We start from the raw sequence: 25,000 nt of genomic DNA, 5'->3' as shown, positions 1-25,000 counted from the left end.
CATCCACCTGAAGCACTCCTCCCCACTGGAGGAAAAAAACACAGCCTGAAGGAGAAGAGCTCAGATTTTTTTCATAGAGGGGGAAAAGGTCGCCATACCGGCAGGAAATTAGTAAGGGCCCAACAGCATTTTTCAAAGAAAGTTGTCGGGACCCAGCTCGCTTGTGACAGGTGTTTGGTTAATGGCATTATGGGTGGGATTTTGTCAGCCACCTAATAAATAACCTTGCTTAACATATCTAAATATTTTATTTTGCAAAGCTTTGCGCATCAATTAAACAAACATCCATGGCTAGCACCTCCCCTCAATTTGCCTTGCATGCCAAAACCAGCTGGGACACCTTAGTAGCAGGCATGTACAATTGGCTAGTTATCTAAACAGTCGGGCTTTGTAAAACTCCACGCTGTGAACAGGATTCGAACCTGTGCAGGGTAACCCCATTGGATTTCGAATCCAACGCCTTAACCACTCGGCCATCACAGCCATTCCGGGCGCGGGCCTTTGTCGGCGGCCACTGCACGCAATACATCATATTACGAGCACCAATTTTCCCCCTCCGTCCAAAACACGTAAAAGCGCAGCATCCCATGGGCGCTGTGGCTTAGCTGGTTAAAGCGCCTGTCTCGTAAACAGGAGATCCTGAGTTCAAATCTCAGCAGTGCCTTTGTTTAAGTGACTGGCCCTACATCCTCCACCAGGTATGAGACAGCCCCCTAAAAACCCCAGTGCCCTTCCCATGCAAATTTCATCCTCAGGCTGGAAAAGCAGGTCCCTCCCATACAAAAGGCGGGCGTACATCGACCCCTTCCCCCACCTGGTTCAAGTAGTCTAATAAACTAGTCGTAGGAAGTATAAGTATGAAAGCAAGGTCCGCTATTTCTGGGCACTGTATGTCAACATAGACCCTGGGATGTACCCATTAATGAAGAAGAAATAGGGTGGGCAACATAACAAATGCAATGGCTGGCACCCTGTCTCTCCCCTGAGCAGAAGAGGCGTCCTCTGCATGAGTTTGAGAGATCGCTTCCCGGATGCTCAAGCCAAGACGTGGTGGCCGAGTGGTTAAGGCGATGAACTGCTAATCCATTGTGCTCTGCACGCGTGGGTTCGAATCCCATCCTCGTCGCTAACATTATAACACCATGTATTTATTCAGCCTTTGCCCTTGCCGCTAAAAGAGTGCTCAAGCAATCTGTCTCAAAAGATGCCTTTGCTCGCACAGCATGTAGCATAAAATGGACAAAGCAAGCAAGTCTACTAGCCGTAAGAGTGGCACAAAGAGGGCAAGCTCCTTGCGCTTTCTTGGATCTGAGAAAGCCTTTTGTTCATCATTTCTTCTCACGAGTCGACTGACTCCAGCAAAGGAACTACTAGAAATAACTGTTTTCACAGACTGGTACAAAAAGATCTTTATCTCAAAAAAAGAGAAAAGATATCCCTCCAAAGGGAGGGTTAAAAAGTTTTTCCTCAATGAGCGGATGCATCCATCACAGGGCTAGCATGCAGAAGTACCTTTCCAGTGGATGAAGGGGGTATCACTTAAAGGTTCAATGGATAGAAGACGAGACTCAGGTTTCAAACAGGCATATTCAGAGGCTGGTACACAGTGCAGGCTAGCGATTTCTTTCATTTTGCTGACCCTGGCATCTCAGGGCTGGTTTCAAAAACTGTTTAAAAGTCACGTGAGAACATCATGAGTAGAGCGGATACGCTTCAGTCTCTGAAAGAGATCAAGTTAGCAGGAGAGAATATTTCAGAAGCTTGAGAGTTGAAAGTTTTCATACGTGGCAGCCAAAGTCTAATGGACCTGGTAAACATCCAAGCCTACCACCAATCTACCCAAAGGAAGACAAGGTGGCCAAGTGGTTAAGGCGACGGACTGCTAATCTATTGTCCTCTGCACGCGTGGGTCCCATCCTCGTCACCAACTCTATAATCCCACAAATTTGGCCATGAAGCTCTGCCCCCTTTCCTTCCCTTTTCTCTCCAACGATGAAGACCTCAAATAGGTGCCTCCCGGGCATGCTCACTGCCTCCGATAAAAATCAACAAGGCATGCCAAGTGGGCACCTATTTGAAGTCATCGCAGTCAGAAAGAGAAGGGGTGCCCAGGAAGAAAAAAAGTGTGGAGCCTCATGCGCTAACTGATCTGGTCTGATTTAAAGCGCAAATATGCCTACATGTACTATAAAGGGAGCAACCCAGCTGGTAGCGTGGCCGAGCGGTCTAAGGCGCTGGATTAAGGCTCCAGTCTCTTCGGGGGCGTGGGTTCGAATCCCACCGCTGCCAATCTTTAACAAAAATTTAAAACAAAATCATCTGTGGGGGAGCCTTCATCAGCCTGATGGGGAGGAGCTAAAACTGCCTGAGAAGAAGGAAAGAAGACAAGCACAGCCAAAGGCAGTAGCACTTGCTTGTATAGCACACAGAATAAATTGCTACTACTTGTCTACTTTCAGCCTGGCACAAAGAGGTTATCGGCTGTTATTTGGGGTGCATATATATTCAGACAAAGGGCTGAATTCCTTATTACCGTGCCCATTAGCATTCACCTTACAACTGTTTCCTTGATACCATATTTTAAATAGGGCTACAGCACTGTAACTAGAATGACTAGGTGGGCATATCGGGAGAAGATCCGCTTGTTGGCCACATTAAGGAGCTGTAGTTAGGCTCCAGTCTCTATGGAGGCACGGGTTAGAAGCCCTCCAAATTTTGTGAAAATGGACAAGACTGTTGTCTTTCCAAGCTGTGTAGGCTCAATTTGTAGCTTACATATAGCATTGATGGCTTCCAACAGGTGCTCAACATCTGGCTCGTTGGTCTAGGGGTATGATTCTCGCTTAGGGTGCGAGAGGTCCCGGGTTCAAATCCCGGACGAGCCCGTGGCTTTTTAGTGGAACCACAACATCTCACTGACGTTCTCCAGGAATTCTTGATGGTGTTTGGGTAATGGAGTTAGGTGAGGATTTTGACAGCCACCCTCTGAATAACCTTTTTTGGCATATATAAATATTTGATGACAAAGCTTTGTGCACATCCATCAACATCAAGACGAAATAGGTAATAGTAACAAATGCATTTTTGACCGGCACCCTGTATCCCCTGAGCAGAAGAGGTGTCTTCTGCATTAGTTTGAGGGCCTCCTGCCAAGGGAGAGAGATCACTCCCCGAATGTTTAAGCAAAGACAAGGTGGCCGGCAAGCAAAGTTGACCGAGGACGAGGTGGCCGAGTGGTTAAGGCGATGGACTGCTAATCCATTGTGCTCTGCACGCGTGGGTTCGAATCCCATCCTCGTCGACTGCTTTATAACCCAATGAATTTGACCAGCCTGTCCTCTTATTGCTAAAACAGCAATAAGCCTTGTTTGATGGCATAGCATGGAAAATCTAAGTGACGATGCATACCAGTCTTCTATCGGCAAGACTGGCACAAAGATGGCACGGTCTGTGCACCCAAAGAAGCGCTTTGGCCGTCGCGAGTTCTCGCGAGAGGACTAACTCCTACTAAAGGACTACTACAAAGAAGTTATTTCACAGATACAAAGGTCTTTATGAGAAAAAAATATAGGGGAAATGTTTTCCTGCAAAAGGAAGGTTGTAAAACTTTTTTCCTCAAGGAGCAGATGCATCCATCACCAGGGTAACATGCAGAAGTACCATTCTGGTGGATGAAAGGCATAAAAGATGCAATGTGGAAAGAAGACAAGACTCTGGTTTACAACAGGCATATTCAGTGAGGGGTACATGGTGCAGTCTTGTGATTTCAATCATGTTGCTGGGCCGTGCATCTCAGGGCTGGTTCATCCCCAAAAGTGCAACGTCTGGCTCGTTGGTCTAGGGGTATGATTCTCGCTTCGGGTGCGAGAGGTCCCGGGTTCAAATCCCGGACGAGCCCTAGGCATTTTAAGGATACCACAACATCTCACTGAAGTTCTGCAAGGATTCATGCAGGTGCAAGTCCAAAAAAATGCTCCCGCGACCCCTAACAACAGAAGGTGCTTGGAATTCAAAGAACAGTTGCTGAAAATGGCAATGCATTGGCAGATTAATTCAGCACTTTGGACTGACCCACCACGATCCAAAAGGAACGCTCGAGGGTCTGTGAAAATGCACCCATGCTGTCCCATACCTTCCCAAGTGGTCAGGCAATACCTACAACATGGTTGAAATTGCACAACCCAACCCGGGAAAAATCAAATCCAGCACCACTGGAATACAGCATGGTTTTATTGTAGGCATGTACGTGGTTACGTAGCATAGAAATTAGAAGGGGTCTTGGGACAAGTCACCGCTTTTTTTGAGCCCAAGCGCCGCAAGACGACAATGGCAACATTTTATAAACAAATAATCTTCCATTTGCTACTTACCAGCTTACTTGCTGTTTGTCCGCAAGTGGTCCAAAAATGCTCCCATCCACCTGAAGCACTCCTCCCCACTGGAGGAAAAAAACACAGCCTGAAGGAGAAGAGCTCAGATTTTTTTCATAGAGGGGGAAAAGGTCGCCATACCGGCAGGAAATTAGTAAGGGCCCAACAGCATTTTCAAAGAAAGTTGTCGGGACCCAGCTCGCTTGTGACAGGTGTTTGGTTAATGGCATTATGGGTGGGATTTTGTCAGCCACCTAATAAATAACCTTGCTTAACATATCTAAATATTTTATTTTGCAAAGCTTTGCGCATCAATTAAACAAACATCCATGGCTAGCACCTCCCCTCAATTTGCCTTGCATGCCAAAACCAGCTGGGACACCTTAGTAGCAGGCATGTACAATTGGCTAGTTATCTAAACAGTCGGGCTTTGTAAAACTCCACGCTGTGAACAGGATTCGAACCTGTGCAGGGTAACCCCATTGGATTTCGAATCCAACGCCTTAACCACTCGGCCATCACAGCCATTCCGGGCACGGGCCTTTGTCGGCGGCCACTGCACGCAATACATCATATTACGAGCACCAATTTTCCCCCTCCGTCCAAAACACGTAAAAGCGCAGCATCCCATGGGCGCTGTGGCTTAGCTGGTTAAAGCGCCTGTCTCGTAAACAGGAGATCCTGAGTTCAAATCTCAGCAGTGCCTTTGTTTAAGTGACTGGCCCTACATCCTCCACCAGGTATGAGACAGCCCCCTAAAAACCCCAGTGCCCTTCCCATGCAAATTTCATCCTCAGGCTGGAAAAGCAGGTCCCTCCCATACAAAAGGCGGGCGTACATCGACCCCTTCCCCCACCTGGTTCAAGTAGTCTAATAAACTAGTCGTAGGAAGTATAAGTATGAAAGCAAGGTCCGCTATTTCTGGGCACTGTATGTCAACATAGACCCTGGGATGTACCCATTAATGAAGAAGAAATAGGGTGGGCAACATAACAAATGCAATGGCTGGCACCCTGTCTCTCCCCTGAGCAGAAGAGGCGTCCTCTGCATGAGTTTGAGAGATCGCTTCCCGGATGCTCAAGCCAAGACGTGGTGGCCGAGTGGTTAAGGCGATGGACTGCTAATCCATTGTGCTCTAATCCATTGTGCTCTGAAAAATCAAATCCAGCACCACTGGAATACAGCATGGTTTTATTGTAGGCATGTACGTGGTTACGTAGCATAGAAATTAGAAGGGGTCTTGGGACAAGTCACCGCTTTTTTTGAGCCCAAGCGCCGCAAGACGACAATGGCAACATTTTATAAACAAATAATCTTCCATTTGCTACTTACCAGCTTACTTGCTGTTTGTCCGCAAGTGGTCCAAAAATGCTCCCATCCACCTGAAGCACTCCTCCCCACTGGAGGAAAAAAACACAGCCTGAAGGAGAAGAGCTCAGATTTTTTTCATAGAGGGGGAAAAGGTCGCCATACCGGCAGGAAATTAGTAAGGGCCCAACAGCACTTTTCAAAGAAAGTTGTCGGGACCCAGCTCGCTTGTGACAGGTGTTTGGTTAATGGCATTATGGGTGGGATTTTGTCAGCCACCTAATAAATAACCTTGCTTAACATATCTAAATATTTTATTTTGCAAAGCTTTGCGCATCAATTAAACAAACATCCATGGCTAGCACCTCCCCTCAATTTGCCTTGCATGCCAAAACCAGCTGGGACACCTTAGTAGCAGGCATGTACAATTGGCTAGTTATCTAAACAGTCGGGCTTTGTAAAACTCCACGCTGTGAACAGGATTCGAACCTGTGCAGGGTAACCCCATTGGATTTCGAATCCAACGCCTTAACCACTCGGCCATCACAGCCATTCCGGGCGCGGGCCTTTGTCGGCGGCCACTGCACGCAATACATCATATTACGAGCACCAATTTTCCCCCTCCGTCCAAAACACGTAAAAGCGCAGCATCCCATGGGCGCTGTGGCTTAGCTGGTTAAAGCGCCTGTCTCGTAAAACAGGAGATCCTGAGTTCAAATCTCAGCAGTGCCTTTGTTTAAGTGACTGGCCCTACATCCTCCACCAGGTATGAGACAGCCCCCTAAAAACCCCAGTGCCCTTCCCATGCAAATTTCATCCTCAGGCTGGAAAAGCAGGTCCCTCCCATACAAAAGGCGGGCGTACATCGACCCCTTCCCCCACCTGGTTCAAGTAGTCTAATAAACTAGTCGTAGGAAGTATAAGTATGAAAGCAAGGTCCGCTATTTCTGGGCACTGTATGTCAACATAGACCCTGGGATGTACCCATTAATGAAGAAGAAATAGGGTGGGCAACATAACAAATGCAATGGCTGGCACCCTGTCTCTTCCCTGAGCAGAAGAGGCGTCCTCTGCATGAGTTTGAGAGATCGCTTCCCGGATGCTCAAGCCAAGACGAGGTGGCCGAGTGGTTAAGGCGATGGACTGCTAATCCATTGTGCTCTGCACGAGTTGCTCAAGCAATCTGTCTCAAAAGATGCCTTTGCTCGCACAGCATGTAGCATAAAATGGACAAAGCAAGCAAGTCTACTAGCCGTAAGAGTGGCACAAAGAGGGCAAGCTCCTTGCGCTTTCTTGGATCTGAGAAAGCCTTTTGTTCATCATTTCTTCTCACGAGTCGACTGACTCCAGCAAAGGAACTACTAGAAATAACTGTTTTCACAGACTGGTACAAAAAGATCTTTATCTCAAAAAAAAAGATATCCCTCCAAAGGGAGGGTTAAAAAGTTTTTCCTCAATGAGCGGATGCATCCATCACAGGGCTAGCATGCAGAAGTACCTTTCCAGTGGATGAAGGGGGTATCACTTAAAGGTTCAATGGATAGAAGACGAGACTCAGGTTTCAAACAGGCATATTCAGAGGCTGGTACACAGTGCAGGCTAGCGATTTCTTTCATTTTGCTGACCCTGGCATCTCAGGGCTGGTTTCAAAAACTGTTTAAAAGTCACGTGAGAACATCATGAGTAGAGCGGATACGCTTCAGTCTCTGAAAGAGATCAAGTTAGCAGGAGAGAATATTTCAGAAGCTTGAGAGTTGAAAGTTTTTCATACGTGGCAGCCAAAGTCTAATGGACCTGGTAAACATCCAAGCCTACCACCAATCTACCCAAAGGAAGACAAGGTGGCCAAGTGGTTAAGGCGACGGACTGCTAATCTATTGTCCTCTGCACGCGTGGGTCCCATCCTCGTCACCAACTCTATAATCCCACAAATTTGGCCATGAAGCTCTGCCCCCTTTCCTTCCCTTTTCTCTCCAACGATGAAGACCTCAAATAGGTGCCTCCCGGGCATGCTCACTGCCTCCGATAAAAATCAACAAGGCATGCCAAGTGGGCACCTATTTGAAGTCATCGCAGTCAGAAAGAGAAGGGGTGCCCAGGAAGAAAAAAGTGTGGAGCCTCATGCGCTAACTGATCTGGTCTGATTTAAAGCGCAAATATGCCTACATGTACTATAAAGGGAGCAACCCAGCTGGTAGCGTGGCCGAGCGGTCTAAGGCGCTGGATTAAGGCTCCAGTCTCTTTGGGGGGCGTGGGTTCGAATCCCACCGCTGCCAATCTTTAACAAAAATTTAAAACAAAATCATCTGTGGGGGAGCCTTCATCAGCCTGATGGGGAGGAGCTAAAACTGCCTGAGAAGAAGGAAAGAAGACAAGCACAGCCAAAGGCAGTAGCACTTGCTTGTATAGCACACAGAATAAATTGCTACTACTTGTCTACTTTCAGCCTGGCACAAAGAGGTTATCGGCTGTTATTTGGGGTGCATATATATTCAGACAAAGGGCTGAATTCCTTATTACCGTGCCCATTAGCATTCACCTTACAACTGTTTCCTTGATACCATATTTTAAATAAGGCTACAGCACTGTAACTAGAATGACTAGGTGGGCATATCGGGAGAAGATCCGCTTGTTGGCCACATTAAGGAGCTGTAGTTAGGCTCCAGTCTCTATGGAGGCACGGGTTAGAAGCCCTCCAAATTTTGTGAAAATGGACAAGACTGTTGTCTTTCCAAGCTGTGTAGGCTCAATTTGTAGCTTACATATAGCACTGATGGCTTCCACCAGGTGCTCAACATCTGGCTCGTTGGTCTAGGGGTATGATTCTCGCTTAGGGTGCGAGAGGTCCCGGGTTCATATCCCGGACGAGCCCGTGGCTTTTTAGTGGAACCACAACATCTCACTGACGTTCTCCAGGAATTCTTGATGGTGTTTGGGTAATGGAGTTAGGTGAGGATTTTGACAGCCACCCTCTGAATAACCTTTTTTGGCATATATAAATATTTGATGACAAAGCTTTGTGCACATCCATCAACATCAAGACGAAATAGGTAATAGTAACAAATGCATTTTTGACCGGCACCCTGTATCCCCTGAGCAGAAGAGGTGTCTTCTGCATTAGTTTGAGGGCCTCCTGCCAAGGGAGAGAGATCACTCCCCGAATGTTTAAGCAAAGACAAGGTGGCCGGCAAGCAAAGTTGACCGAGGACGAGGTGGCCGAGTGGTTAAGGCGATGGACTGCTAATCCATTGTGCTCTGCACGCGTGGGTTCGAATCCCATCCTCGTCGACTGCTTTATAACCCAATGAATTTGACCAGCCTGTCCTCTTATTGCTAAAACAGCAATAAGCCTTGTTTGATGGCATAGCATGGAAAATCTAAGTGACGATGCATACCAGTCTTCTATCGGCAAGACTGGCACAAAGATGGCACGGTCTGTGCACCCAAAGAAGCGCTTTGGCCGTCGCGAGTTCTCGCGAGAGGACTAACTCCTACTAAAGGACTACTACAAAGAAGTTATTTCACAGATACAAAGGTCTTTATGAGAAAAAAATATAGGGGAAATGTTTTCCTGCAAAAGGAAGGTTGTAAAACTTTTTTCCTCAAGGAGCAGATGCATCCATCACCAGGGTAACATGCAGAAGTACCATTCTGGTGGATGAAAGGCATAAAAGATGCAATGTGGAAAGAAGACAAGACTCTGGTTTACAACAGGCATATTCAGTGAGGGGTACATGGTGCAGTCTTGTGATTTCAATCATGTTGCTGGGCCGTGCATCTCAGGGCTGGTTCATCCCCAAAAGTGCAACGTCTGGCTCGTTGGTCTAGGGGTATGATTCTCGCTTCGGGTGCGAGAGGTCCCGGGTTCAAATCCCGGACGAGCCCTAGGCATTTTAAGGATACCACAACATCTCACTGAAGTTCTGCAAGGATTCATGCAGGTGCAAGTCCAAAAAAATGCTCCCGCGACCCCTAACAACAGAAGGTGCTTGGAATTCAAAGAACAGTTGCTGAAAATGGCAATGCATTGGCAGATTAATTCAGCACTTTGGACTGACCCACCACGATCCAAAAGGAACGCTCGAGGGTCTGTGAAAATGCACCCATGCTGTCCCATACCTTCCCAAGTGGTCAGGCAATACCTACAACATGGTTGAAATTGCACAACCCAACCCGGGAAAAATCAAAACCAGCATGGTTTTATTGTAGGCATGTACGTGGTTACGTAGCATAGAAATTAGAAGGGGTCTTGGGACAAGTCACCGCTTTTTTTGAGCCCAAGCGCCGCAAGACGACAATGGCAACATTTTATAAACAAATAATCTTCCATTTGCTACTTACCAGCTTACTTGCTGTTTGTCCGCAAGTGGTCCAAAAATGCTCCCATCCACCTGAAGCACTCCTCCCCACTGGAGGAAAAAAACACAGCCTGAAGGAGAAGAGCTCAGATTTTTTTCATAGAGGGGGAAAAGGTCGCCATACCGGCAGGAAATTAGTAAGGGCCCAACAGCATTTTTCAAAGAAAGTTGTCGGGACCCAGCTCGCTTGTGACAGGTGTTTGGTTAATGGCATTATGGGTGGGATTTTGTCAGCCACCTAATAAATAACCTTGCTTAACATATCTAAATATTTTATTTTGCAAAGCTTTGCGCATCAATTAAACAAACATCCATGGCTAGCACCTCCCCTCAATTTGCCTTGCATGCCAAAACCAGCTGGGACACCTTAGTAGCAGGCATGTACAATTGGCTAGTTATCTAAACAGTCGGGCTTTGTAAAACTCCACGCTGTGAACAGGATTCGAACCTGTGCAGGGTAACCCCATTGGATTTCGAATCCAACGCCTTAACCACTCGGCCATCACAGCCATTCCGGGCGCGGGCCTTTGTCGGCGGCCACTGCACGCAATACATCATATTACGAGCACCAATTTTCCCCCTCCGTCCAAAACACGTAAAAGCGCAGCATCCCATGGGCGCTGTGGCTTAGCTGGTTAAAGCGCCTGTCTCGTAAACAGGAGATCCTGAGTTCAAATCTCAGCAGTGCCTTTGTTTAAGTGACTGGCCCTACATCCTCCACCAGGTATGAGACAGCCCCCTAAAAACCCCAGTGCCCTTCCCATGCAAATTTCATCCTCAGGCTGGAAAAGCAGGTCCCTCCCATACAAAAGGCGGGCGTACATCGACCCCTTCCCCCACCTGGTTCAAGTAGTCTAATAAACTAGTCGTAGGAAGTATAAGTATGAAAGCAAGGTCCGCTATTTCTGGGCACTGTATGTCAACATAGACCCTGGGATGTACCCATTAATGAAGAAGAAATAGGGTGGGCAACATAACAAATGCAATGGCTGGCACCCTGTCTCTCCCCTGAGCAGAAGAGGCGTCCTCTGCATGAGTTTGAGAGATCGCTTCCCGGATGCTCAAGCCAAGACGTGGTGGCCGAGTGGTTAAGGCGATGGACTGCTAATCCATTGTGCTCTGCACGCGTGGTTTCGAATCCCATCCTCGTCGCTAACATTATAACACCATGTATTTATTCAGCCTTTGCCCTTGCCGCTAAAAGAGTGCTCAAGCAATCTGTCTCAAAAGATGCCTTTGCTCGCACAGCATGTAGCATAAAATGGACAAAGCAAGCAAGTCTACTAGCCGTAAGAGTGGCACAAAGAGGGCAAGCTCCTTGCGCTTTCTTGGATCTGAGAAAGCCTTTTGTTCATCATTTCTTCTCACGAGTCGACTGACTCCAGCAAAGGAACTACTAGAAATAACTGTTTTCACAGACTGGTACAAAAAGATCTTTATCTCAAAAAAAGAGAAAAGATATCCCTCCAAAGGGAGGGTTAAAAAGTTTTTCCTCAATGAGCGGATGCATCCATCACAGGGCTAGCATGCAGAAGTACCTTTCCAGTGGATGAAGGGGGTATCACTTAAAGGTTCAATGGATAGAAGACGAGACTCAGGTTTCAAACAGGCATATTCAGAGGCTGGTACACAGTGCAGGCTAGCGATTTCTTTCATTTTGCTGACCCTGGCATCTCAGGGCTGGTTTCAAAAACTGTTTAAAAGTCACATGAGAACATCATGAGTAGAGCGGATACGCTTCAGTCTCTGAAAGAGATCAAGTTAGCAGGAGAGAATATTTCAGAAGCTTGAGAGTTGAAAGTTTTTCATATGTGGCAGCCAAAGTCTAATGGACCGGGTAAACATCCAAGCCTACCACCAATCTACCCAAAGGAAGACAAGGTGGCCAAGTGGTTAAGGCGACGGACTGCTAATCTATTGTCCTCTGCACGCGTGGGTCCCATCCTCGTCACCAACTCTATAATCCCACAAATTTGGCCATGAAGCTCTGCCCCCTTTCCTTCCCTTTTCTCTCCAACGATGAAGACCTCAAATAGGTGCCTCCCGGGCATGCTCACTGCCTCCGATAAAAATCAACAAGGCATGCCAAGTGGGCACCTATTTGAAGTCATCGCAGTCAGAAAGAGAAGGGGTGCCCAGGAAGAAAAAAAGTGTGGAGCCTCATGCGCTAACTGATCTGGTCTGATTTAAAGCACAAATATGCCTACATGTACTATAAAGGGAGCAAACCAGCTGGTAGCGTGGCCGAGCGGTCTAAGGCGCTGGATTAAGGCTCCAGTCTCTTCGGGGGCGTGGGTTCGAATCCCACCGCTGCCAATCTTTAACAAAAATTTAAAACAAAATCATCTGTGGGGGAGCCTTCATCAGCCTGATGGGGAGGAGCTAAAACTGCCTGAGAAGAAGGAAAGAAGACAAGCACAGCCAAAGGCAGTAGCACTTGCTTGTATAGCACACAGAATAAATTGCTACTACTTGTCTACTTTCAGCCTGGCACAAAGAGGTTATCGGCTGTTATTTGGGGTGCATATATATTCAGACAAAGGGCTGAATTCCTTATTACCGTGCCCATTAGCATTCACCTTACAACTGTTTCCTTGATACCATATTTTAAATAGGGCTACAGCACTGTAACTAGAATGACTAGGTGGGCATATCGGGAGAAGATCCGCTTGTTGGCCACATTAAGGAGCTGTAGTTAGGCTCCAGTCTCTATGGAGGCACGGGTTAGAAGCCCTCCAAATTTTGTGAAAATGGACAAGACTGTTGTCTTTCCAAGCTGTGTAGGCTCAATTTGTAGCTTACATATAGCATTGATGGCTTCCAACAGGTGCTCAACATCTGGCTCGTTGGTCCCGGGTTCAAATCCCCGACGAGCCCGTGGCTTTTTAGTGGAACCACAACATCTCACTGACGTTCTCCAGGAATTCTTGATGGTGTTTGGGTAATGGAGTTAGGTGAGGATTTTGACAGCCACCCTCTGAATAACCTTTTTTGGCATATATAAATATTTGATGACAAAGCTTTGTGCACATCCATCAACATCAAGACGAAATAGGTAATAGTAACAAATGCATTTTTGACCGGCACCCTGTATCCCCTGAGCAGAAGAGGTGTCTTCTGCATTAGTTTGAGGGCCTCCTGCCAAGGGAGAGAGATCACTCCCCGAATGTTTAAGCAAAGACAAGGTGGCCGGCAAGCAAAGTTGACCGAGGACGAGGTGGCCGAGTGGTTAAGGCGATGGACTGCTAATCCATTGTGCTCAGCACGCGTGGGTTCGAATCCCATCCTCGTCGACTGCTTTATAACCCAATGAATGTGACCAGCCTGTCCTCTTATTGCTAAAACAGCAATAAGCCTTGTTTGATGGCATAGCATGGAAAATCTAAGTGACGATGCATACCAGTCTTCTATCGGCAAGACTGGCACAAAGATGGCACGGTCTGTGCACCCAAAGAAGCGCTTTGGCCGTCGCGAGTTCTCGCGAGAGGACTAACTCCTACTAAAGGACTACTACAAAGAAGTTATTTCACAGATACAAAGGTCTTTATGAGAAAAAAATATAGGGGAAATGTTTTCCTGCAAAAGGAAGGTTGTAAAACTTTTTTCCTCAAGGAGCAGATGCATCCATCACCAGGGTAACATGCAGAAGTACCATTCTGGTGGATGAAAGGCATAAAAGATGCAATGTGGAAAGAAGACAAGACTCTGGTTTACAACAGGCATATTCAGTGAGGGGTACATGGTGCAGTCTTGTGATTTCAATCATGTTGCTGGGCCGTGCATCTCAGGGCTGGTTCATCCCCAAAAGTGCAACGTCTGGCTCGTTGGTCTAGGGGTATGATTCTCGCTTCGGGTGCGAGAGGTCCCGGGTTCAAATCCCGGACGAGCCCTAGGCATTTTAAGGATACCACAACATCTCACTGAAGTTCTGCAAGGATTCATGCAGGTGCAAGTCCAAAAAAATGCTCCCGCGACCCCTAACAACAGAAGGTGCTTGGAATTCAAAGAACAGTTGCTGAAAATGGCAATGCATTGGCAGATTAATTCAGCACTTTGGACTGACCCACCACGATCCAAAAGGAACGCTCGAGGGTCTGTGAAAATGCACCCATGCTGTCCCATACCTTCCCAAGTGGTCAGGCAATACCTACAACATGGTTGAAATTGCACAACCCAACCCGGGAAAAATCAAATCCAGCACCACTGGAATACTGCATGGTTTTATTGTAGGCATGTACGTGGTTACGTAGCATAGAAATTAGAAGGGGTCTTGGGACAAGTCACCCCTTTTTTTGAGCCCAAGCGCCGCAAGACGACAATGGCAACCTTTTATAAACAAATAATCTTCCATTTGCTACTTACCAGCTTACTTGCTGTTTGTCCGCAAGTGGTCCAAAAATGCTCCCATCCACCAGAAGCACTCCTCCCCACTGGAGGAAAAAAACACAGCCTGAAGGAGAAGAGCTCAGATTTTTTTCATAGAGGGGGAAAAGGTCGCCATACCGGCAGGAAATTAGTAAGGGCCCAACAGCATTTTTCAAAGAAAGTTGTCGGGACCCAGCTCGCTTGTGACAGGTGTTTGGTTAATGGCATTATGGGTGGGATTTTGTCAGCCACCTAATAAATAACCTTGCTTAACATATCTAAATATTTTATTTTGCAAAGCTTTGCGCATCAATTAAACAAACATCCATGGCTAGCACCTCCCCTCAATTTGCCTTGCATGCCAAAACCAGCTGGGACACCTTAGTAGCAGGCATGTACAATTGGCTAGTTATCTAAACAGTCGGGCTTTGTAAAACTCCACGCTGTGAACAGGATTCGAACCTGTGCAGGGTAACCCCATTGGATTTCGAATCCAACGCCTTAACCACTCGGCCATCACAGCCATTCCGGGCGCGGGCCTTTGTCGGCGGCCACTGCACGCAATACATCATATTACGAGCACCAATTTTCCCCCTCCGTCCAAAACACGTAAAAGCGCAGCATCCCATGGGCGCTGTGGCTTAGCTGGTTAAAGCGCCTGTCTCGTAAACAGGAGATCCTGAGTTCAAATCTCAGCAGTGCCTTTGTTTAAGTGACTGGCCCTACATCCTCCACCAGGTATGAGACAGCCCCCTAAAAACCCCAGTGCCCTTCCCATGCAAATTTCATCCTCAGGCTGGAAAAGCAGGTCCCTCCCATACAAAAGGCGGGCGTACATCGACCCCTTCCCCCACCTGGTTCAAGTAGTCTAATAAACTAGTCGTAGGAAGTATAAGTATGAAAGCAAGGTCAGCATAACAAATGCAATGGCTGGCACCCTGTCTCTCCCCTGAGCAGAAGAGGCATCCTCTGCATGAGTTTGAGAGATCGCTTCCCGGATGCTCAAGCCAAGACGAGGTGGCCAAGTGGTTAAGGCGATGGACTGCTAATCCATTGTGCTCTGCACGCGTGGGTTCGAATCCCATCCTCGTCGCTAACATTATAACACCATGTATTTATTCAGCCTTTGCCCTTGCCGCTAAAAGAGTGCTCAAGCAATCTGTCTCAAAAGATGCCTTTGCTCGCACAGCATGTAGCATAAAATGGACAAAGCAAGCAAGTCTACTAGCCGTAAGAGTGGCACAAAGAGGGCAAGCTCCTTGCGCTTTCTTGGATTTGAGAAAGCCTTTTGTTCATCATTTCTTCTCACGAGTCGACTGACTCCAGCAAAGGAACTACTAGAAATAACTGTTTTCACAGACTGGTACAAAAAGATCTTTATCTCAAAAAAAGATATCCCTCCAAAGGGAGGGTTAAAAAGTTTTTCCTCAATGAGCGGATGCATCCATCACAGGGCTAGCATGCAGAAGTACCTTTCCAGTGGATGAAGGGGGTATCACTTAAAGGTTCAATGGATAGAAGACGAGACTCAGGTTTCAAACAGGCATATTCAGAGGCTGGTACACAGTGCAGGCTAGCGATTTCTTTCATTTTGCTGACCCTGGCATCTCAGGGCTGGTTTCAAAAACTGTTTAAAAGTCACGTGAGAACATCATGAGTAGAGCGGATACGCTTCAGTCTCTGAAAGAGATCAAGTTAGCAGGAGAGAATATTTCAGAAGCTTGAGAGTTGAAAGTTTTTCATACGTGGCAGCCAAAGTCTAATGGACCTGGTAAACATCCAAGCCTACCACCAATCTACCCAAAGGAAGACAAGGTGGCCAAGTGGTTAAGGCGACGGACTGCTAATCTATTGTCCTCTGCACGCGTGGGTCCCATCCTCGTCACCAACTCTATAATCCCACAAATTTGGCCATGAAGCTCTGCCCCCTTTCCTTCCCTTTTCTCTCCAACGATGAAGACCTCAAATAGGTGCCTCCTGGGCATGCTCACTGCCTCCGATAAAAATCAACAAGGCATGCCAAGTGGGCACCTATTTGAAGTCATCGCAGTCAGAAAGAGAAGGGGTGCCCAGGAAGAAAAAAGTGTGGAGCCTCATGCGCTAACTGATCTGGTCTGATTTAAAGCGCAAATATGCCTACATGTACTATAAAGGGAGCAACCCAGCTGGTAGCGTGGCCGAGCGGTCTAAGGCGCTGGATTAAGGCTCCAGTCTCTTCGGGGGCGTGGGTTCGAATCCCACCGCTGCCAATCTTTAACAAAAATTTAAAACAAAATCATCTGTGGGGGAGCCTTCATCAGCCTGATGGGGAGGAGCTAAAACTGCCTGAGAAGAAGGAAAGAAGACAAGCACAGCCAAAGGCAGTAGCACTTGCTTGTATAGCACACAGAATAAATTGCTACTACTTGTCTACTTTCAGCCTGGCACAAAGAGGTTATCGGCTGTTATTTGGGGTGCATATATATTCAGACAAAGGGCTGAATTCCTTATTACCGTGCCCATTAGCATTCACCTCACAACTGTTTCCTTGATACCATATTTTAAATAAGGCTACAGCACTGTAACTAGAATGACTAGGTGGGCATATCGGGAGAAGATCCGCTTGTTGGCCACATTAAGGAGCTGTAGTTAGGCTCCAGTCTCTATGGAGGCACGGGTTAGAAGCCCTCCAAATTTTGTGAAAATGGACAAGACTGTTGTCTTTCCAAGCTGTGTAGGCTCAATTTGTAGCTTACATATAGCATTGATGGCTTCCAACAGGTGCTCAACATCTGGCTCGTTGGTCTAGGGGTATGATTCTCGCTTAGGGTGCGAGAGGTCCCGGGTCCAAATCCCGGACGAGCCCGTGGCTTTTTAGTGGAACCACAACATCTCACTGACGTTCTCCAGGAATTCTTGATGGTGTTTGGGTAATGGAGTTAGGTGAGGATTTTGACAGCCACCCTCTGAATAACCTTTTTTGGCATATATAAATATTTGATGACAAAGCTTTGTGCACATCCATCAACATCAAGACGAAATAGGTAATAGTAACAAATGCATTTTTGACCGGCACCCTGTATCCCCTGAGCAGAAGAGGTGTCTTCTGCATTAGTTTGAGGGCCTCCTGCCAAGGGAGAGAGATCACTCCCCGAATGTTTAAGCAAAGACAAGGTGGCCGGCAAGCAAAGTTGACCGAGGACGAGGTGGCCGAGTGGTTAAGGCGATGGACTGCTAATCCATTGTGCTCTGCACGCGTGGGTTCGAATCCCATCCTCGTCGACTGCTTTATAACCCAATGAATTTGACCAGCCTGTGCTCTTATTGCTAAAACAGCAATAAGCCTTGTTTGATGGCATAGCATGGAAAATCTAAGTGACGATGCATACCAGTCTTCTATCGGCAAGACTGGCACAAAGATGGCACGGTCTGTGCACCCAAAGAAGCGCTTTGGCCGTCGCGAGTTCTCGCGAGAGGACTAACTCCTACTAAAGGACTACTACAAAGAAGTTATTTCACAGATACAAAGGTCTTTATGAGAAAAAAATATAGGGGAAATGTTTTCCTGCAAAAGGAAGGTTGTAAAACTTTTTTCCTCAAGGAGCAGATGCATCCATCACCAGGGTAACATGCAGAAGTACCATTCTGGTGGATGAAAGGCATAAAAGATGCAATGTGGAAAGAAGACAAGACTCTGGTTTACAACAGGCATATTCAGTGAGGGGTACATGGTGCAGTCTTGTCATTTCAATCATGTTGCTGGGCCGTGCATCTCAGGGCTGGTTCATCCCCAAAAGTGCAACGTCTGGCTCGTTGGTCTAGGGGTATGATTCTCGCTTTGGGTGCGAGAGGTCCCGGGTTCAAATCCCGGACGAGCCCTAGGCATTTTAAGGATACCACAACATCTCACTGAAGTTCTGCAAGGATTCATGCAGGTGCAAGTCCAAAAAAATGCTCCCGCGACCCCTAACAACAGAAGGTGCTTGGAATTCAAAGAACAGTTGCTGAAAATGGCAATGCATTGGCAGATTAATTCAGCACTTTGGACTGACCCACCACGATCCAAAAGGAACGCTCGAGGGTCTGTGAAAATGCACCCACGCTGTCCCATACCTTCCCAAGTGGTCAGGCAATACCTACAACATGGTTGAAATTGCACAACCCAACCCGGGAAAAATCAAATCCAGCACCACTGGAATACAGCATGGTTTTATTGTAGGCATGTACGTGGTTACGTAGCATAGAAATTAGAAGGGGTCTTGGGACAAGTCGCCGCTTTTTTTGAGCCCAAGCGCCGCAAGACGACAATGGCAACATTTTATAAACAAATAATCTTCCATTTGCTACTTACCAGCTTACTTGCTGTTTGTCCGCAAGTGGTCCAAAAATGCTCCCATCCACCTGAAGCACTCCTCCCCACTGGAGGAAAAAAACACAGCCTGAAGGAGAAGAGCTCAGATTTTTTTCATAGAGGGGGAAAAGGTCGCCATACCGGCAGGAAATTAGTAAGGGCCCAACAGCATTTTTCAAAGAAAGTTGTCGGGACCCAGCTCGCTTGTGACAGGTGTTGGGTTAATGGCATTATGGGTGGGATTTTGTCAGCCACCTAATAAATAACCTTGCTTAACATATCTAAATATTTTATTTTGCAAAGCTTTGCGCATCAATTAAACAAACATCCATGGCTAGCACCTCCCCTCAATTTGCCTTGCATGCCAAAACCAGCTGGGACACCTTAGTAGCAGGCATGTACAATTGGCTCGTTATCTAAACAGTCGGGCTTTGTAAAACTCCACGCTGTGAACAGGATTCGAACCTGTGCAGGGTAACCCCATTGGATTTCGAATCCAACGCCTTAACCACTCGGCCATCACAGCCATTCCGGGCGCGGGCCTTTGTCGGCGGCCACTGCACGCAATACATCATATTACGAGCACCAATTTTCCCCCTCCGTCCAAAACACGTAAAAGCGCAGCATCCCATGGGCGCTGTGGCTTAGCTGGTTAAAGCGCCTGTCTCGTAAACAGGAGATCCTGAGTTCAAATCTCAGCAGTGCCTTTGTTTAAGTGACTGGCCCTACATCCTCCACCAGGTATGAGACAGCCCCCTAAAAACCCCAGTGCCCTTCCCATGCAAATTTCATCCTCAGGCTGGAAAAGCAGGTCCCTCCCATACAAAAGGCGGGCGTACATCGACCCCTTCCCCCTCCTGGTTCAAGTAGTCTAATAAACTAGTCGTAGGAAGTATAAGTATGAAAGCAAGGTCCGCTATTTCTGGGCACTGTATGTCAACATAGACCCTGGGATGTACCCATTAACCCTTTAAGTGCCAGCCGAATTCGTCATTTCGGTTCCCCCCAGTGCCAGACGTTTTTTAAGCATTTTGTACTCATTCGCTTTAACAATGTTTTTTGGTAGGAAAACCTCCATGAAACTAGGGAAATTATATATCGTTTTTTTCGTCACTAATTGGGCTTCGACATACATACCAAATTTTATAACTTTTCTGGAGATATGATGTGTATTTTGGGTGAATTATGTAAAAAAAAAAAATTATGAAAAATTTCTGTATATTTTGAGTTTTTTTTCCATAGAAAAGTTAATTTTACACACTTTTTTTTGTTGTTTGTAAAAGCCCTGATACTCCCAAGTCCAACGATACCAAATATGTGGTGGTACCCCACAGTTCCTGTCCAGAAGTAACCCCCAAACTAAAGAAATACTTTGTACAATATCACACCAGAACAAAGCAGAAAAGGGCTTGTAACAGTTGATGCAGGATAACTTATATGTAAATCTAAAATATCCCCTCATGTTTGGTATCTTTAGAAACTACAGACCTTCAGGTTTCTAGGTGCAATGTAGTTTTCACTCAAAAGCCAAGTACCTTTTGTCAGTGCATTGTGAAATTTGGAAGTTTTTTTGACATTTTTTTTTTTTTTCTAAAACGTAAACTTGGACGCATGATTAAATGTGGATTTGACAAAAAAAAAAATCTCATAAAAATTTTCTAACAAAGGCAAATTTGAAAGACAAATTTCTACTGAATAAAATGATGCCCCATATGTATGGGTGCACATAAAGACATGGGCACCAAACACTCCAAAGCAGGGGCAATGCACAAGGGCAATTACAGCTAAAAATGTGGGTGCTGTGCTCTATGTGCACTACCTGCAGTTTTTCAGTGTTAACCCCCCCTACTTCTGAAATAACCCCCACAAACTATATATTTCTGAAAAGTGCACACCTTCAGCTATTCAGAGACACCACTCTTCTCTTTCTACATAGAAAATTGTGGCCGCAGTCCCTTGCAGAAATCAGCGCTTTGGTCAGAAATCGAGGAAAAAACAGATAAAAAACCTAGATTTCTCCCCAAAATCTCCATGGCAACTACCAAAAACTTACTAAACATCAATCTGCAAGTTCCCCTGAATAAAACAATACCCCATATGTATGGGTACACATAAAGACGTGGCCACCAAATGCCCCAAAACAGGGGCAATGCATAAGGGCAATTTCAGTTGATATTTTGGGGGCTGCGCTCTATGTGCACTTCCTGCAGGTTTTCAGTGTTAACCCCCCACCTGTAAAATAACCCCCACAAACTATATATTTCTGAAAAGTGCAAACCTTCAGCTATTCAGAGACACCACTCTCCTCTTTCTACATGGAAAATTGTGGCCGCAGTCCCTTGCAGAAGTCAGCGCATTGGTCAGAAATCAAGGAATATATTTCCGAAAAGTGCACACCTTCAGCTATTCAGAGACACCACTCTTCTCTTTCTACATGGAAAATTGTGGCCACAGTCCCTTGCAGAAGTCAGCGCATTGGTCAGAAATCAAGGAAAAACCAGATACAAACCTAGATTTCTCCCCAAAATCTCCATGGCAACTACCAAAAACTTACTAAACATCAATCTGCAAGTTCCCCTGAATAAAACGATACCCCATATGTATGGGTACACATAAAGACGTGGCCACCAAATGCCCCAAAAAAGGGGCAATGCATAAGGGCAATTTCAGTTGAAATTTTGGGGGCTGCGCTCTATGTGCACTTCCTGCAGTTTTTCAGTGTTAACCCCCCCACCTGTAAAATAACCCCCACAAACTATATATTTCTGAAAAGTGCACACCTTCAGCTATTCAGAGACACCACTCTCCTCTTTCTACATGGAAAATTGTGGCCGCAGTCCCTTGCAGAAATAAGCGCATTGGTCAGAAATCAAGGAAAAACCAGATACAAACTTAGATTTCTCCCCAAAATCTCCATGGCAACTACCAAAAACTTACTAAACATCAATCTGCAAGTTCCCCTGAATAAAACGATACCCCATATGTATGGGTGCACATAAAGACGTGGCCACCAAATGCCCCAAAACAGGGGCAATGCATAAGGGGGGGGGCTGTGCTCTATGTGCTCTACCTGCAGTTATTTAGTCTAAACACCCCCATACCTGTAAAATAACCCCCACAAACTATATATTTCCAAAAAGTGCACACCTTCAGCTAAAAAAAACCAGATACAAACCTAGATTTTGGTCAGAAATCAAGGAAAAACCAGATAAAAAACCTAGATTTCTCCCCAAAATCTCCATGGCAACTACCAAAAACTTGCTAAACCTCAATTTGCAAGTTCCCCTGAATAAAACGATACCCCATACCCCCGCAAACTATATATTTCTGAAAAGTGCACACCTTCAGCTATTCAGAGACACCACTCTTCTCTTTCTACATGGAAAATTGTGGCCACAGTCCCTTGCAGAAGTCAGCGCTTTGGTCAGAAATCAAGGAAAAACCAGATACAAACCTAGATTTCTCCCCAAAATCTCCATGGCAACTACCAAAAACTTACTAACCATAAATCTGCAAGTTCCCCTGAATAAAACGATACCCCATATGTATGGGTGCACATAAAGACGTGGCCACCAAATGCCCCAAAACAGGGGCAATGCATAAGGGCAATTTCAGTTGAAATTTTGGGGGCTGCGCTCTATGTGCACTACCTGCAGTTTTTCAGTGTTAACCTCCCCTACCTGTGAAATAACCCTCACAATCTATATATTTACGAAAAGTGCACACCTTCAGCTATTCAGAGACACCACTCTTCTCTTTCTACATGGAAAATTGTGGCCGCAGTCCCTTGCAGAAGTCAGCGCTTTGGTCAGAAATCAAGGAAAAACCAGATACAAACCTAGATTTTGGTCAGAAATCAAGGAAAAACCAGATACAAACCTAGATTTCTCCCCAAAATCTCCATGGCAACTACCAAAAACTTACTAAACCTCAATTTGCAAGTTCCCCTGAATAAAACGATACCCCATATGTATGGGTGCACATAAAAACGTGGCCACCAAATGCCCCCAAACAGGGGCAATGCATAAGGGGGGTCTGTGCTCTATGTGCTCTACCTGCAGTTATTTAGTCTAAAGACCCCCATACCTGTGAAATAACCCCCGCAAACTATATATTTATGAAAAGTGCACAGCTTCAGCTATTCAAAGACACCACTCTTCTCTTTCTACATGGAAAATTGTGGCCGCAGTCCCTTGCAGAAGTCAGCGCTTTGGTCAGAAATCAAGGAAAAACCAGATACAAACCTAGATTTCTCCCCAAAATCTCCATGGCAACTACCAAAAACTTACTAACCATAAATCTGCACGTTCCCCTGAATAAAACGATACCCCATATGTATGGGTGCACATAAGTACATGGCCGCCAAACCTGAAAATGCATAATATAGGGGCTGCACTCTATGCACCCCTTTTTTTTTGCCTGCACCCGAATGAATGGAATACGCTCGGGTGCAGGCACATGTAGCCGATATACGCATGAAAACGCGTGAGAATGCAAAGTCTCGCGTTTTCATGCGTATATCGGCTACATGTGCCTGCACCCGAGCGTATTCCATTCATTTGGGTGCAGGCACAAGTAGCAGGCGTAGGGCTGAATTTTCGGCAAGCGTTTTTCCACTTGCTGAAAAAATCAGCCCTACGCCTCGTGTGGCATCAGCCTAACCCTTGGCAATAGAAACTACCAGAACAATCTTAGCACCTCTGGACCTTTCTAGAACAACTGAAATCAAATGAAGTTAAAATGGAATAAAACCACTAAAAGCAATCAAAGAACAATAATTGCAATGAAATCGGTGGTCAGAGCCCTGGATCCACCAATGTCACTGCAAAAGCAACCTTTTTGGGGCACTAAATACACAATAAAGAACAATGCAAAGATAAAACACCATAAAATCAGTAAATTCAAATAAAAACCACTCAAACCAACAGAAGAACAATTATTGCAATGAAATCGGTGGTCAGAGCCCTGGATCCACCAATGTCACTGCAAATTCAGCACCCAATAGCAATACAAAAGTTACAGTGCAATAGAATAATTCAAAAACAGAAATCAGTTATGAAAATGCAAAAAAAAACACTAAAATGCAACCAAATAAATCAGATAATTATAGAGCAAGACCAGAAATAAAGTTTTAGTAAAAAAAAAGACTGCCAAAGAAAGCAAAGAAAGAAAGAAAAGAAAAGAAAGAAAAAAAAAAAAAAGTGTAAGTGTAAGTGTGTGTGTAAGTGTCTGTGTGTGCTTGGGAAAGTTGTAAATAAGTGTGTATGTGTGTAAAAGTGTAATAATGACAAAGATAGAAGAAGAAATAGAAAAAAAAAATTTTAGACAGTTGAGATAGAAATAAGCAAAATAAACAGTGGTTAGAGAGTTGTAGTTAAGCTTACACAATGCAGGCAGGCGATCAGGGCGACCAATCCAGCAGGAAGGCAGCAGAGGGGCTCCAGCAGTCACACGTGGCAGCAGGAGTGAAGAGGCGACGGCAGGGGCGGCGACAATTAAAGGGACAGCAGTGGACACGTCATCAATGCGTGTCCACTGCTGTCATTGGCTGAGGACCCGGATCGGCGGCGCTGGGGGACCGGATCTGTAAGTATGACCTTACTTGCTCATTGCCTAGGGGGTTGTGCAGGCTTTACAAGCGCTGCGCTGCTTTAAAAGCGAGCGCAGCGCTTGTAAACCCGTTAGTGCTGTAGGACGTAGATTCTACGTTCTATGGCACTTTGGTCCCTTGGTACCTAGGACGTAGAATCTACGTCCTATGGCACTAAAAAGGTTAATGAAGAAGAAATAGGGTGGGCAACATAACAAATGCAATGGCTGGCACCCTGTCTCTCCCCTGAGCAGAAGAGGCGTCCTCTGCATGAGTTTGAGAGATCGCTTCCCGGATGCTCAAGCCAAGACGAGGTGGCCGAGTGGTTAAGGCGATGGACTGCTTATCCATTGTGCTCTTCACGCGTGGGTTCGAATCCCATCCTCGTCGCTAACATTATAACACCATGTATTTATTCAGCCTTTGCCCTTGCCGCTAAAAGAGTGCTCAAGCAATCTGTCTCAAAAGATGCCTTTGCTCGCACAGCATGTAGCATAAAATGGACAAAGCAAGCAAGTCTACTAGCCGTAAGAGTGGCACAAAGAGGGCAAGCTCCTTGCGCTTTCTTGGATCTGAGAAAGCCTTTTGTTCATCATTTCTTCTCACGAGTCGACTGACTCCAGCAAAGGAACTACTAGAAATAACTGTTTTCACAGACTGGTACAAAAAGATCTTTATC

At 46.0% G+C, this 25,000-nt stretch overlaps 31 non-coding genes across 31 annotated transcripts; 25 read left to right on the top strand and 6 right to left on the bottom strand.

Annotated features, from left to right (window-relative positions):
* Positions 1 to 401: 401 nt before the first annotated feature.
* trnas-cga lies at positions 402 to 483 on the bottom strand. The gene has a single exon. It is a non-coding gene; the product is annotated as a tRNA-Ser (tRNA).
* A 107-nt stretch (positions 484 to 590) lies between these two features.
* On the top strand, positions 591 to 664 carry trnat-cgu. Its single transcript has one exon. It is a non-coding gene; the product is annotated as a tRNA-Thr (tRNA).
* A 380-nt stretch (positions 665 to 1,044) lies between these two features.
* On the top strand, positions 1,045 to 1,126 carry trnas-gcu. The gene has a single exon. It is a non-coding gene; the product is annotated as a tRNA-Ser (tRNA).
* A 1,081-nt stretch (positions 1,127 to 2,207) lies between these two features.
* trnal-aag lies at positions 2,208 to 2,289 on the top strand. Its single transcript has one exon. It is a non-coding gene; the product is annotated as a tRNA-Leu (tRNA).
* A 524-nt stretch (positions 2,290 to 2,813) lies between these two features.
* trnap-agg lies at positions 2,814 to 2,885 on the top strand. The gene has a single exon. It is a non-coding gene; the product is annotated as a tRNA-Pro (tRNA).
* Positions 2,886 to 3,219: 334 nt separating this feature from the next.
* On the top strand, positions 3,220 to 3,301 carry trnas-gcu. The gene has a single exon. It is a non-coding gene; the product is annotated as a tRNA-Ser (tRNA).
* A 525-nt stretch (positions 3,302 to 3,826) lies between these two features.
* Positions 3,827 to 3,898, top strand: trnap-cgg. Its single transcript has one exon. It is a non-coding gene; the product is annotated as a tRNA-Pro (tRNA).
* A 915-nt stretch (positions 3,899 to 4,813) lies between these two features.
* trnas-cga lies at positions 4,814 to 4,895 on the bottom strand. Its single transcript has one exon. It is a non-coding gene; the product is annotated as a tRNA-Ser (tRNA).
* A 107-nt stretch (positions 4,896 to 5,002) lies between these two features.
* Positions 5,003 to 5,076, top strand: trnat-cgu. Its single transcript has one exon. It is a non-coding gene; the product is annotated as a tRNA-Thr (tRNA).
* A 1,070-nt stretch (positions 5,077 to 6,146) lies between these two features.
* Positions 6,147 to 6,228, bottom strand: trnas-cga. The gene has a single exon. It is a non-coding gene; the product is annotated as a tRNA-Ser (tRNA).
* A 107-nt stretch (positions 6,229 to 6,335) lies between these two features.
* On the top strand, positions 6,336 to 6,410 carry trnat-cgu. Its single transcript has one exon. It is a non-coding gene; the product is annotated as a tRNA-Thr (tRNA).
* A 1,461-nt stretch (positions 6,411 to 7,871) lies between these two features.
* trnal-aag lies at positions 7,872 to 7,954 on the top strand. Its single transcript has one exon. It is a non-coding gene; the product is annotated as a tRNA-Leu (tRNA).
* A 524-nt stretch (positions 7,955 to 8,478) lies between these two features.
* On the top strand, positions 8,479 to 8,550 carry trnap-agg. Its single transcript has one exon. It is a non-coding gene; the product is annotated as a tRNA-Pro (tRNA).
* A 334-nt stretch (positions 8,551 to 8,884) lies between these two features.
* On the top strand, positions 8,885 to 8,966 carry trnas-gcu. The gene has a single exon. It is a non-coding gene; the product is annotated as a tRNA-Ser (tRNA).
* A 525-nt stretch (positions 8,967 to 9,491) lies between these two features.
* On the top strand, positions 9,492 to 9,563 carry trnap-cgg. The gene has a single exon. It is a non-coding gene; the product is annotated as a tRNA-Pro (tRNA).
* Positions 9,564 to 10,463: 900 nt separating this feature from the next.
* Positions 10,464 to 10,545, bottom strand: trnas-cga. The gene has a single exon. It is a non-coding gene; the product is annotated as a tRNA-Ser (tRNA).
* Positions 10,546 to 10,652: 107 nt separating this feature from the next.
* Positions 10,653 to 10,726, top strand: trnat-cgu. Its single transcript has one exon. It is a non-coding gene; the product is annotated as a tRNA-Thr (tRNA).
* Positions 10,727 to 11,106: 380 nt separating this feature from the next.
* On the top strand, positions 11,107 to 11,188 carry trnas-gcu. The gene has a single exon. It is a non-coding gene; the product is annotated as a tRNA-Ser (tRNA).
* Positions 11,189 to 12,270: 1,082 nt separating this feature from the next.
* trnal-aag lies at positions 12,271 to 12,352 on the top strand. The gene has a single exon. It is a non-coding gene; the product is annotated as a tRNA-Leu (tRNA).
* Positions 12,353 to 13,247: 895 nt separating this feature from the next.
* Positions 13,248 to 13,329, top strand: trnas-gcu. Its single transcript has one exon. It is a non-coding gene; the product is annotated as a tRNA-Ser (tRNA).
* Positions 13,330 to 13,854: 525 nt separating this feature from the next.
* Positions 13,855 to 13,926, top strand: trnap-cgg. The gene has a single exon. It is a non-coding gene; the product is annotated as a tRNA-Pro (tRNA).
* Positions 13,927 to 14,842: 916 nt separating this feature from the next.
* trnas-cga lies at positions 14,843 to 14,924 on the bottom strand. The gene has a single exon. It is a non-coding gene; the product is annotated as a tRNA-Ser (tRNA).
* Positions 14,925 to 15,031: 107 nt separating this feature from the next.
* Positions 15,032 to 15,105, top strand: trnat-cgu. Its single transcript has one exon. It is a non-coding gene; the product is annotated as a tRNA-Thr (tRNA).
* Positions 15,106 to 15,412: 307 nt separating this feature from the next.
* trnas-gcu lies at positions 15,413 to 15,494 on the top strand. Its single transcript has one exon. It is a non-coding gene; the product is annotated as a tRNA-Ser (tRNA).
* Positions 15,495 to 16,568: 1,074 nt separating this feature from the next.
* On the top strand, positions 16,569 to 16,650 carry trnal-aag. The gene has a single exon. It is a non-coding gene; the product is annotated as a tRNA-Leu (tRNA).
* Positions 16,651 to 17,174: 524 nt separating this feature from the next.
* Positions 17,175 to 17,246, top strand: trnap-agg. The gene has a single exon. It is a non-coding gene; the product is annotated as a tRNA-Pro (tRNA).
* Positions 17,247 to 17,580: 334 nt separating this feature from the next.
* trnas-gcu lies at positions 17,581 to 17,662 on the top strand. The gene has a single exon. It is a non-coding gene; the product is annotated as a tRNA-Ser (tRNA).
* A 525-nt stretch (positions 17,663 to 18,187) lies between these two features.
* trnap-ugg lies at positions 18,188 to 18,259 on the top strand. The gene has a single exon. It is a non-coding gene; the product is annotated as a tRNA-Pro (tRNA).
* A 916-nt stretch (positions 18,260 to 19,175) lies between these two features.
* On the bottom strand, positions 19,176 to 19,257 carry trnas-cga. Its single transcript has one exon. It is a non-coding gene; the product is annotated as a tRNA-Ser (tRNA).
* A 107-nt stretch (positions 19,258 to 19,364) lies between these two features.
* On the top strand, positions 19,365 to 19,438 carry trnat-cgu. The gene has a single exon. It is a non-coding gene; the product is annotated as a tRNA-Thr (tRNA).
* Positions 19,439 to 24,629: 5,191 nt separating this feature from the next.
* Positions 24,630 to 24,711, top strand: trnas-gcu. The gene has a single exon. It is a non-coding gene; the product is annotated as a tRNA-Ser (tRNA).
* The last annotated feature ends 289 nt before the right edge of the window (positions 24,712 to 25,000 follow it).

This window comes from Xenopus tropicalis, chromosome 3, assembly GCF_000004195.4.
Source record: "Xenopus tropicalis strain Nigerian chromosome 3, UCB_Xtro_10.0, whole genome shotgun sequence".
NCBI lineage: Eukaryota > Metazoa > Chordata > Amphibia > Anura > Pipidae > Xenopus > Xenopus tropicalis.
Note: the sequence above shows the minus strand (reverse complement) of the source record. Positions and strands in the feature narration are given on the sequence as shown.